Here is a 12856-nt window from a genome sequence, read left to right as displayed (position 1 = left end):
CTGCTACCCCAGGGCGCCCCTCACCTACCTGCTGAGAACAGCCCATAGGCCTACCACTCCCATGTTACAGGGTCTTTACTTGGCCATCTTCACAGCAAAGCATCTCTCAATAACCGCCGTCCTTACCTGATGCGCCTTATGATACTGCTTCTTCATCCCCGACACAGACATGCTTCTGGTTTTAGGTTCTGAACCGCAGATGTTTTTCCTTGCCGGCTTTTCTTTAGTCAAAACACACCAAGCTACAGACACTGGCGTCCAATGTCAAACCTTGGAGATGGACCGTTACTCCTCCACTGCCGCTGTCAAGGCAGCACTGACAGTCAACTCCGAGCGACCAGACAGGTCACTCCGCCCCTTGCGTGTGATGTCATGGGTCCTGCGCTGCCATAGGCCCGCTGGCTGTCCGTATGTAAATAAACCGCGGTTAAGACAGGTGTTCGGGTGATAGGTATAACTGCAGTTGTCTCAAAACACACAATGAATACCATTTTCCCCTCATTCAGCCTATCATTACAAACAGTTCGCTGCGGACGTTTTTAAACTGGATGGGGTTCTCGAAAATTGCTAGGTGGCCAACTATTTGGAGTAGTGGCTGCTGCAAATACAAAGTTCTTGTTCTGTACCTGTAATTATACCAACGCGTGTTTGTAACGAAGAGGAACAGTTTCTGCAGCAATACGCATACAAACTTGTATGACTAGCTAGTGAAAATAAATGCGACCAACTAAAACTAGCGATTGGGACGAAGTGTACTATTTATTTAAGTGCATTCTTGCATCAGCCCCCCTCTCCACCCCTACACATGCTAAACCAGGAGCTGGGAGATAAAACAATATTTGTTTATCGTTTTATCTTTCAGCTGTTGGCCCAGCCAGCATCATGTGAAGAGTGGGGTGGGCTGGGCCGAGGGGCTGGGGGTGGAAATACTGCACCCAGGTGCGCATGTGTGTTTCACTGCTGTCTCAGTCTGGCCAAACACACATGCGCACTTAGGTTTCTCCAGCCCGGCTGTGTTACACAGATGGGAAGAGGTACGTTTAAAAAAAAAAAAGTTATTCCCCCGTCCCTCCCTCACGCCCACTCCTCCCCTTGAGCTTTGTGACTGCTGCCTCTAGAACTTGCTCACATATAGGGGGTCATTCTGACCCTGGCGGCCGGTGACCTCCAGGGTCACCGACCACGGGAGCACCGCCAACAGGCTGGCGGTGCTCCCGAGGGCATTCTGACCGCGGTGGTTCAGCCGCGGTCAGAAAGGGTAAACCGGCGGTCTCCCGCCGGTTTACCGCTGCCCCACTGAATCCTCCATGGCGGCGGAGCGCACTCCGCCGCCATGGGGATTCAGACACCCCCTACCGCCATCCTGTTCATGGCGGGAAACCCGCCATGAACAGGATGGCGGTAGGGGGTGCCGCGGGCCCCTGGGGGCCCCTGCAGTGCCCATGCCAATGGCATGGGCACTGCAGGGGCCCCCGTAAGAGGGCCCCGCAAAGTATTTCAACGGGTGCAACTGCACCCGTCGCACCCCTGCAACTACGCCGGCTCAATTCTGAGCCGGCGTCCTCGTTGCAGGGGCATTTCTGCTGGGCCGGCGGGCGCTCTTTCGGAGAGCGCCCGCCGGCCCAGCGGAAATGTTTAAATGGCCGCCGCGGTCTTTTGACCGCGGTGCGGTCATTTCACGGCGGTACCTTGGCGGACGGCCTCCGCCGTCCGCCAAGGTTAAAATCACCCCCATAATCTGCAAGTGCAAACAAATTTGCTGACTTTTAGAATATTGCTTTAATTTCTCTGTTTACCCACAAAATTTCACTGAGAGAATCAGATGAGTAACGGTTGTTTTTGGCGCCCAGACAATTTCTGACAATCTCATGCTCTCATCAGTACTCTAAATAAATAGATAAATCAGAATGCCCCTTTAAAGACAATCTATTTTGTTGCAATTTATTCTGATAAATTAGTTCTCAACACAAAAAAAACAACATGGTGCAAATCTTATTTGCAGATCTACACAAGAAAAAGCTAATGTCAACCACTGTTTGGGGATGGTCTTCATTACCCACATGAGGCTTCGCACTAGTGATTTATGGCTTCTCTCTGAATTCCACCCATATTACCTCTGCGTCTTTCGTCCCAGTTGTAGGAAAGTGCCCTTTTTGGCATGGTTACCCCCTTTCTTTTTGCCTGGTATTGATGCTAATTTGGCTGAGTGGGTGCTGGGATCCTGCAAACCAGATCCCACCACCAGTGTTACCTAAACTGTAAAATTGTTTCCACAATTGGCACACCTCCGGCACACAGCTAAGTCCCTTGTAACAGGTACCAGTGGTACCAAGGACTCTGTGACCAGGGAAGGTCCCTAAGTGCTACAGCATGTATTCTGCCATCCTAAGGGACCCCTCACCAAACACATGCACACTACCATTCCATATTGTGTGTGTTGGTTGAGAGAAAAAGGTAAAGTCGACATGGCACCCCTTCCAGGGTGCCACGCTCACAAACCACTGCCTGTGGTATAGGTAAGTCACCCCTCTAGCAGGCCTTACACCCCTAAGGCAGGATGCACTATACCCCAGGTGAGAGCATAGCTGAATAAGCAATATGCCCCTACAGTGTCTAAGTCCATTCTTAGACATTGTAAGTGCATTGTGGCTATACTAAGTACATGGGCTGGGAGTTTGTCATTACCAACTCCACAGCTCCTTCATGGTTTCACTGAAGACAGGGAAGTTTGGTATCAAACGTCTCAGCACAATAAACCTGCACGGATGTCAGTGTTGGATTTATTGTAAAAGACACCCAGAGTGCATCTTAGAGATAACCACTGTGTTTTACCCAACCCTTTATTGTAAGGCTGACCAGTCTGTGCCAGCCTGCCACTAAGAGACACGTCTCTGACCCCATGGGGTGAGAGCCTTTGTGCTCTCTGGGGTAAGGAACAAAGCCTGCTCTGGGTGGAGGTGCTTCACACCTCCCCCTTGCAGGAACTGCAACACTTGGCGGTGAGCCTAAAAGGCTTAGGCCTCTGTTACAATGCTCCAGGGCACTCCAGCTAGTGGAGATACCTGTACCTGGACCAAGCCCCAGTGTTGGCCGCAGGTCTGGCAGGAAAATTAGGTAAAACAAGGAGGAGTGACTCCTGCAGCTAGCACTACTCATAAGGTGTCCAGAGCTGAAGTGACCCCTCTCCTTGTAGAATGATCCATCTTGGATGGTTTTGGAGGAAAGGGACCAATAGAGATAGAAATGTGCCCCCCTCCCCAAAGGAAGTGGGCACAGAAATGGTGTTGCCACCCTAAGAGACAGTAGCCATTGGCTACTGCCCTCTGACCCCTGTAACACCCCTAAATCTAGTATTTAGGGGCACCCTTGAACCTTACTCACTAGATTCCTGGGAAACTCAAGAAAAAAGAAAGAAGAAGGACTGCAAAGCCAACCCCAGCAGTGAAGACTCCAGACAACAACTGACTTGGTCCCAGCCCTTCTGGCCTGTCTGCAGCTTCAAGACTCCTGCTCCAAAAAGGCGATGCATCCTGCAGGACCAGTGACCTCTACAAACCCCAAGAAGACTGCTTGCCCTGTAGAGGACCAAGAACTCCAGAGGACAGTGTTTCTGTCCAGAAGAAACCTCCAAAAAGTACTCCAGAACTGCCTCAGATCCCAAGCCCTGCCCACTCTGCACCTGACGCCCACAGCCCGATTCCAGGTGGCCCAGTGGTCCAGAGAAGGTCCTCAGGTGATTCTGAGCTCAAGTCCACCCTGGGTTGATCCGTCCTGTCCAACACAACAACGCCTGAATCCAGAGGACCCCCCCCGATCGCAATCGGATCTGATGAAGATTCCAGACACTCAAAGGTACCCCTGCACCTACAGCCCCCTGACCTTGGGTAATCTGACCAGTGCTCCAGCAATGTCCAGCGGGGCCCTCTCCTCCTTTCCCAGCCTTTGGTTTTCTGGAACCGACCCCCTGAACCCAACCTGCAGCATCTTTTGTGACCCCAGGGGTCACCCCATTGAAAAGCACTGGGCGCCCAGCTCTGTGTTTTCACCCTGTATCCGGGCTGCCCCTGTGCCACTGAGGGTGAGTGTTTGGTGTTGACCTGTGATCCCCCTGCCACCGGTGCTGACCTAAACCCTCCAGGCCTGTTTCCTGAAACCACAAGTACTTACCTGCAATCTATTATCTACCGAACACCCCCAGTCCTCATAAGATTCCATTGAAAACCCAATGCCAACTTTGACCTCTGCACCCAGCCGCCCCCGTGTTGCTGGTTGTGCCCTTTTTGGGTCAAGTTGAACTTTTATCTGTCCACATTCTAACCCCTGAAGACTGGGATCGTAAGTTGAGTACTTACCTGTTAAATGTTTAACAATTTTCCTCCCCTAAGACTATATTGGTTCCTGTGAAAAATTGCAGTGTTAACTTTTAAAATTGAAAAGTATTACTTCTAAACTGTATTATCTGCAAAATAAAAACAAAGTACATTTGATACATATGCCTGATACCCATTTACATCTGTACTTAACTGCAACAAAGACTTTTTGATCCTAGTACTAAAGTAAGAAAATATATTTTGCTGTGTAAAAATATTGGCCTGGAGTAAGTCATCGAGTTTGTGCCTCTTTTCTTGACTGTGTGTGAACAACAAATTCTTTGCACAACCCTCTGATAGGCCAAACTGCTCGACCACCCTAACACAAAGTAGTATTATCTAATTTACTCTTGGTTAAGCTATGGAGAACCCCTGGACTCCGTGCACACTATACCTCGTTTTTGGTATAGTATATACAGAGCTAGCTTCCTACACCAGTCATTACTTATGAAGTGAATCCTACTTCCAAGACAGGAAACATCCGGTAAATGTTGAAAATGGAAGACCTGCCCACCGCATAGGGAGAAACATAACAGGGCTAGCATTCCCAGCAGCCTACCCTCTCAACTGAAACAAGGAGACAGGGAGTAGAGGCCCATGCCAGAGTAGAACCTCAAATCAGAACATTGGAAGCTCTTTCCCTGCTGTGCTCAGGAGGAGGCAGTGATCCCTGGGAGCAGCAGCTGGGAGCAGCGGTGATGGAAAAATGTTTGTAGTGGGAGGCTGCTATCAATGTTACATCACTGAAGTTATACGCATTGTGATTCAAGTATCACACAAAGAACAAGTATAGCGAATGAGCCATGCCCCATAAAGAGATTTTACTGTTTCAGTTCATTCCAACAGGAGAGGTGCATGGGTGTGGTATGAAGTGATGGTGTATTTTGAAACACACTGTTACAATTATATTACTAAAACATGGTGTGGTAGTCCGTTGTCATTTACAGACAGCACATTTCCCACTGAAATGCAACACAATTCACACTGGCATTCAGTTTTATTGATAAAACTATATAGCATACAAACAATAATAAGTGGAAATTTTGTTTCAGAAATTATTTTTCATTTGCACGTCAAAAAGTAAAGTGTCTTCAATTGTTTTGATCTTATTCAAATCTTCATTTCAATCACACTTGCAGGAAAATGTGCTTAATTTATGTTTTCCTAAATGCTATGTTTTCAGATGATTTTAATATTTGTGTTAGAAAAATAAACTCACATCCTACAGCCTTTCTTTTCACACTCTGCCTGTGCCCCAGCAAGAATGTAAAATAGTTCACTTTATGTAATCCTCAGGTGTACAGATTCAGGGGGTGTTTAGGTTGTTACACCACCCTAATGAATTTATACTCTAGTAAATAGTTGGGTACAGGTGTTTTCAGTCAGGTATGGTGAGGAGCGTGTTGGATTTCACACTGGATATTGTTTTATACACACACACTCTTTCTTTCTCTCTCTTTCTCTCTCTCTCTCTCTCTCTCTCTCTCTCTCTCTATTTCTAATCTTTGTTATGAAGGTCTTAATTGTTTTTTATTATTTTACAAAACTATGTATGAAGCATCCCTTACAATCTGCACTCCACTTCCTTTTCACCACCCCTTACTTCCCCTTCTGCATTACTTCTCCTATAATGTATTTTAACATGATATGTCAGCTTGGTTGTTGGAAAACCTGAAGCTCCTACTCACCTAACAGTAACAACCAAACTACACCCTTGATAATCCCCTAACTTTGCTGCCAGAGAAAGAAAAGTAAACATCAGAAAAAATAAGCAGCAGTCTGTCAAGAGACATATCCTGACAACTGACCTCTGTCTTTCAATGCACAAGTGTGAAGATATAAAATCAAAATTTAAATGAATTGTTATGGCTCATTCACCTTCTGAACTTCAGCATATTTATTTTGGGGGTGCTGCAGCACCACTGCACCTCTACTTTCCTATTGAGGTGCTGGGATACCTAAAGACTCTGGCATCTTTAGTTAAGAAAAAAAGGATGCTTCTTCTAGCAAGAAAATTTCGAAAGCTCTTATGTTCCATTCGGATGTGTCAGTAGCCATTAACAATGATGATACAGTGCCTCCTGGTGGTAAAAAAAGAGATATATCTCTAAAGATATGCTAGAAGAGATTCTTTCCCATTGAAGGGAGAATATGACATTTTCAGTGCCTGACGCTACAATAACTTTTGAAAAAACACTCCATCAATATTAGAGAGCCCTGTGGTAGGGGTTCCTATTGATCCTCAGGTGCTGGATGTTTTCCTGAGAGTGTGGAAGGTTGCCGACATGATAAGTATGCCAAGGCATATGTCAAGACTCTACCCCTTGAAAGACATGGATACCGAGTAGCCTGATGCTATTCCTGTTGACTTTGTCGTGGCTGAGCTTATTGGGAGAACTTTAATGGATCACGAAAACATTCCAGTTGATTCAGTAGGTACAAAAAGGTGATTCAGCCTGAATGAAGATATATTCAGGCTCTCTTCTCACCTTACTGTGTAAATCAACATTTCTAGAGTTTATACGTCTCAATCTTTAATGTCAGACTTCCAGAAATTATTTGGAGCCATACTAGAAGGTACCGGTTGCTTCAAATTATTAGAGAAAATTGAATGCTAGAGGGAACTATTCTGTTATATCACTTGTTGTTTTGAGAGCTTCTGGTTTTGTTACTGGAGCATCAGCAGCACCCAGATGCAAAATATTATTAAAAGGTTGGTATACAAATGTAGCCCAGAGATCTACAGCTTTGTGTATTCCATTTGATGAAACTCTTCTTTTTAGTGATTAGCTTGAGGAGAGGAAGCATCGTCAATTCTTATTCCATCATCTCTCCAGGCCAGGCCATCTGGTTCTTCTAGCCCTCCTCTTTGGGCAACCACCCAGATGAGAGCAACCACCAGAGCAATTTCCAAAATCGCAAGGAAAGAGTTTTACTGACCGGTAGTCCAGTAAACAGAAACATGATTGTTCATAGAACAATCCTCATTCTGGACTATGCAGAATCCCAGGCAGGCGATAGCCTAGAGTAGCTGGTTGGTGTTTGTATGCTGCATTTTCAGGAGGAGTGGAAAACATCAACTACAGATGCCTGGGTGTTTCAGGGACTACTTGGTCAACATGTCTTACCAAAGGAGAAGCAATGAAGCAAAGGATAGCTGTCCTGTGGAGGAACTATTGATTCTTTTGGTTCCATTATTGGAGATTGGCAAATTAGTCTATTCTGTTATTTTCCTGGTTCCGAAAGTGCTTGTTGGATTTTGCCTGGTAATAGACAAAAAGAAAATTAACAGAAAATCACCCCTCTACTTCCTACAGATCATTTTATGGCCATGATAGATCGCTGAAAAAAACACATTTCTATAGTTGTATCAGAGATTGCCCTAGATTTCCCCAAGGTTTTACCATAAGAATCAATACTGGCAATTCTAAGTCCTCCTACTTGGCCTCCACTCCTCTTCAAGGGTCTTTACAAAAGCAGTGGCTCCCATTAAAGTCTATTTTTATCTACTCTTCTATATCAAGACGACTGTTGATTCACGCCCCATAAGTCACCAACACAATACATCACCTGGAGGCAACAAAATATTTCATACATATCAACAGGTTTATTCTCAAACTTTTAAAATATCAGCTACTTTCTTCAAAGAATATCTTAAAAATATTTTCTTACAAGAACCAAGAGCAATCAGTTTTGATTCCCTCATATCTCCTCTGCTGCATCTTCAGGATGCCCTAACAAAGAAGTTGATGCAAGTTCAAGATCGCATGGCAGCCTGTGTCTTTTTAGTGAAACTGGCTAGATTTCATATTTGACCACATCTTAGCTATCTTCAGAAGTATTAACAGCTGACCTCTGTTGATGCGTACAATGGTCCAAGTGACCTTCGGGATAACGCCATTAATTAATTCGAGGTTGGATTCAATGAATCTGTCCAAGGGTTTGATTATGCACCCAGAGACTCCATTGGTACTAACAACAGATGGCAGCTCCCTGTGGTGGGAAGAAACAGTGAACCTTTAGAGACTGATTTAGAGTTCAGCAGATGGGTTGCTCCACCTTATTACAAATGCTATTGGATACAGTGCACTTGTAATATTGCAGACAGCATATCTGTCACGTTTATAATGGAGTAACCCATCTGCTGAACTCTAAATCAAGCCCTTTGTCATTTTAAGAAAGATGGTCCCTAAAAGAGAGTCATCACTCCTCACATTTGAGAGAGTCAACATCAATTATTTGTGCTCTACAGCATTTTCAGTCTCAAATCCAGCATTACATTATCTTGGTGAGGACAGACAATACAATGACTGCAGTGTAGCCATTACATCAACCATTATATTAGCTGGGAGAACCGGGGAGTTATCAGCTGTATTTTGGCATTCTCCTTTCTTGATTTTTTTAGGATGGAGTTGTACTGAAACCTGATCATTGTTTCTTTCACAAAATAAAATTTTCATTTCATACTTCCCAGTGTGTTGTATTACTAATTTAGTTTCATTCTTTGAGGAGGAGGAATTACTACATTTATTGGATGTTAACGAGTTTTATTACTCTATATCTTGACAGTTCCAGCCCCTTCAGCAAGTCAGACCACCTGTTTGTCAATTTTGGTTTATCTGGTCAAGGTGAGAGAGAAACAATGATGAACATAAGCATATGGATGCTTCCTTAAAGAATTCACGAACTACTTGCAGGGAGTGTTTCTGCTGCCTGAGCATATTGTCACTGAGTTTTTTTTTAATAGAGATTAAAGATCCGGTATGTGGGCATCTGTTCTGTACATACTTTCATTTGGCACTGTCACTTGCAGGGTATCCTGAGTGATGCACATCATTTTGGTTCAGGAGTTCCAAATTCTATAAAATCATATTGTTTGATTTTTGTGCTATAAATTATAGTCTTTGTTACTTTGTTGGTATGTTGTGTTCACCATTTATGCTTTAAAACCTCATGGCTTGCATTTAGTGACTGTTGTTTATCTCTCTTGTCAAAGGTCTCTCAGCTTTGGTATACTTCACATACTGGGCCATAGGGATAATTGGATAATGGTCTGAATACTTACCAGTTATCTTCTTACTCCTAGTTCTGACCAGTGCCAGTCATTACACACCGTCTGACCACCCTGACTATGTAATCTATTCTAGTCCTGTTATGGCACCTAGAATAGGTTTCAGCATATTCTGATTGTTTTCTCATTCTGAAGGTGGAATTCACCTCACAGGAAATGACTGGGCTGAGAATGAGTAGGACTGAGTTTGATGAAGATTATTGATAACTATTCGGGCCAATCGTCATTACTCCGAGTCCAGTTCTTGGTTGTCACAGTTCTTAATTATGATGCTCATTGCCTAAAGACAGGATCTTATTTATCTTTTAAAGGAAAAAAAGACTCCTTTTACCATCGCTCACGTTTATTCTTTTCTCCGTACTACTCTCCATTGATACCATATCCATGCAGCACCTGTGTGTTGAACAAGATTTGATATATTCTGAAACCAACAATATTCAAAATAGCTTTGCATAATGATAATTCTTGAAATGGCAAAAATAACAATAATGGGAATCAAATGTATTTTGGAAAGACCATGTAGCAGGTCTACACGCTTCGTTCCTAGAGACACATTTGTATTCAGCCCATGAAGCTGCTGTACCTCTAGTAGAATGACCCTTTATAGCACCAGGTAAAGGGACCCTTGAACACTCATAAGCCTTAACAATGTTAGCTCATGCACTACTAATAGAGAAGATAGACTCTTTCATACCCTCTGGGCTTTAAGTCACAAACATAGCATAAGACATTCTGAATTCTATAATGTGTTAGAGTTACATAAGGTGAGTTCTGCATACATGGCTGGCATATAACCTCTCTCTATCAGATGTGAACAAGGGTAACACAAAATCCTGGTCACCAAGAAATGTTGATGCCACTTTTGGGACATTACTAGGATCAGATCTCAATACTCCAAAACTTGGTAATATTTTCATATAAGGAGGTGGGATAACTTAATCTGCCAGTTTCCCTAGCTTCCTTACCAAGGTAATTGCAATTACATAGGTTAGTTTATTTGATTGAAAAGAGAAAGAAACCTTATCATATGGCTCAAATGGGGCACTCTGTAAGGCCTTTAAGACATGCAGTAGATCACAAGTTGGTAGAGGTGGGGCACATAAAGGTCTGTGCATCCTGCAATTATTAAGCAGATGAGTCATCAGAGCCCAAAGAGGTCCCTGTGGGTCCTTGGTCTCTCACAGCTTCTCATTGACAGTTTGAGGGAAGGGGAATTGAACCCTTCAAGAAGCCTTCTCTTAAATAATCCAAGATCAAAAATACAAGTTAAAGGTGAGACCTTCCTGACAATGCACCCTTTCTCAAGCTGTGTGCAATGATGGCGAGAGAGCGTAGTTTATATAACCTATATTAGAGCGAAATATCTATATATTAATGAGTGACGATGCTGCATAGAAAACTACAATAATAGCGATTTTGCTTAAACATGTACTGGAATTGTGACCACGATGAGTGGCCACCAATGTAGACGTAATTAATAATGATGAATAAAATGTTTATGTTATGGTCAATTAATCTTATATTAACGTTCGTATTGCTGAAACTGTATTGAAATTCTTCATAGGCCCTAACTTAGCTTGAGCTGCAGTTTAGCTGCTCGGCTCTCATATTAAATGCATTTTCCTGTTTCCAGTGTGCTGACTCACAAGGGGCCATGACCCTGTAAATGTTCTTTTCTTCAAACTCGGAAGACGAATGTATCTACATTAAAACCGTTCCCAGGCGCATCTTCGGTGCTCTGAAAAGAATGTTATAAAATATTGAAACAAGTGTAGATTAATGTTATGTACAAGGTCACTTAGACCGGTGAACAACGAAAACTGCTGACCCAAAGGACGTGCCAAGAGATGCCAAAATATGAAGTAAAGCCGGATGTGCCACCTCTGAAGACGTCAATTATGAAAACCAACAACAATCTCTAAAATAACGTGGGGTGACAATTGGGATTACCGAATGTTAAACTTGATAGGTTAAAGATAGTGGGGTATAGTAAATGTCCAATAGAATTTTGGGGGAATGTACTACGAAAAAGGGATAAAAACCCATGTCACGGGGAGGTCGGGACCATTAGGTAGGGAATGCCATTGATTTTATCCAGAAACTCTGTCACTCTATTTGGTGACTTGAGACTTCATTAAAACCATCCTTGTTCTTAGACTGCCCACTTACCCCTTTCCTCCTTATGAGGGAAGTACCCTTTTGCCCTTTAGTTAAGTCCTGACTGATGGCGATTTGACTGATGTCCTGAAGACGAAGACTGAACCTGTGCGCTGACCTAATCTTTGGAGGGTAATTATGACAATGTAATTGTAATTTGTCTGTTTGCTTTTCCTTTCTAGGTACCAACTGCTTGTTTTGACAGAGACCATAGCTAGATGTTTTCCAAATTTATGTTCTAAATTGTTTTGCATGAAGCCCAACATGCGAATGCTAATCAGTGGTTAGGACAGGTGTTCACTAAATTGTCGCAAATAGACAAATGACTGAGACTATGCTTCGTTGAACTGACGCAAAATCAAATACTCTGCTATACTTCGATCTATGTTTACGCCGTGCTATGTTCTAATGTTTGTGATTCTTGCCCTAATGAAATCTTATCAAAGTTGCCATATTGTGACTATGTTGCTATGTTTCTTGGTTTTGAGATTAACGCACTTAATCTTAGATTGTAATTAATAGGGAATAAAATTCATAAAATTCTACTAAACCGGTGTGGTTATTCATGACTGAAAGGTCATGGTAGCGTCTTGAATTGATTAATGACTTTGACTAAGGTGAAATGTATTGTTGTGATAAACATTGATGACATTATCGATGTATTGATTGACATATTAATTAGTTGTCTCATCCTACGGTGTCTCTCAACTGGGTCAAAAGATTCATCGGCCTAAAACGAGTCCTAATGTGTAATAAATTAACATATAGGGACGCATTATCAGTTCTTGTGGCAGAGCGACGGTTTGGCCCTTTGGGGCCCTAGGACGGAGAATCACTTTTTAAATTGTTTTTCTGTGATAATGCAAAGTGGAGGTATGATGTGTCTCTAAATTCACCATGACTTTCCCGGGATCTCGGAGCCTGCCTAAGTGAGTTGGGAATGTTCTCGGCGTCATAATGTGTGTGGTATAGGGTTTTTGCGATTGCTCAGCTTATGCCTTTTTGCAGGTGATCGGAGAAGTTTGTGAGTATTTAGGCCAGGTAAATGTTGTTTTAGTAGGAGTAGGCGTACTCCGCAGTATGAGAGTAGGGAAGTCGGCGTACTTCATATGAGTGTGGCGCTTTGTGCTCAAAATTATCCACGTGGTTGGTTGTTATGTACGGACCCGTCGTGGTCTAAGACTCCGGAGTATATTGGCAAGTGTAGGAGACACTTGGGTTTATGTTGTAGTCTGTGCGGTTTAATAGGTCAATCGGG

Source organism: Pleurodeles waltl, chromosome 3_1 (genome assembly GCF_031143425.1).
Source record: "Pleurodeles waltl isolate 20211129_DDA chromosome 3_1, aPleWal1.hap1.20221129, whole genome shotgun sequence".
NCBI lineage: Eukaryota > Metazoa > Chordata > Amphibia > Caudata > Salamandridae > Pleurodeles > Pleurodeles waltl.
Note: the sequence above shows the minus strand (reverse complement) of the source record.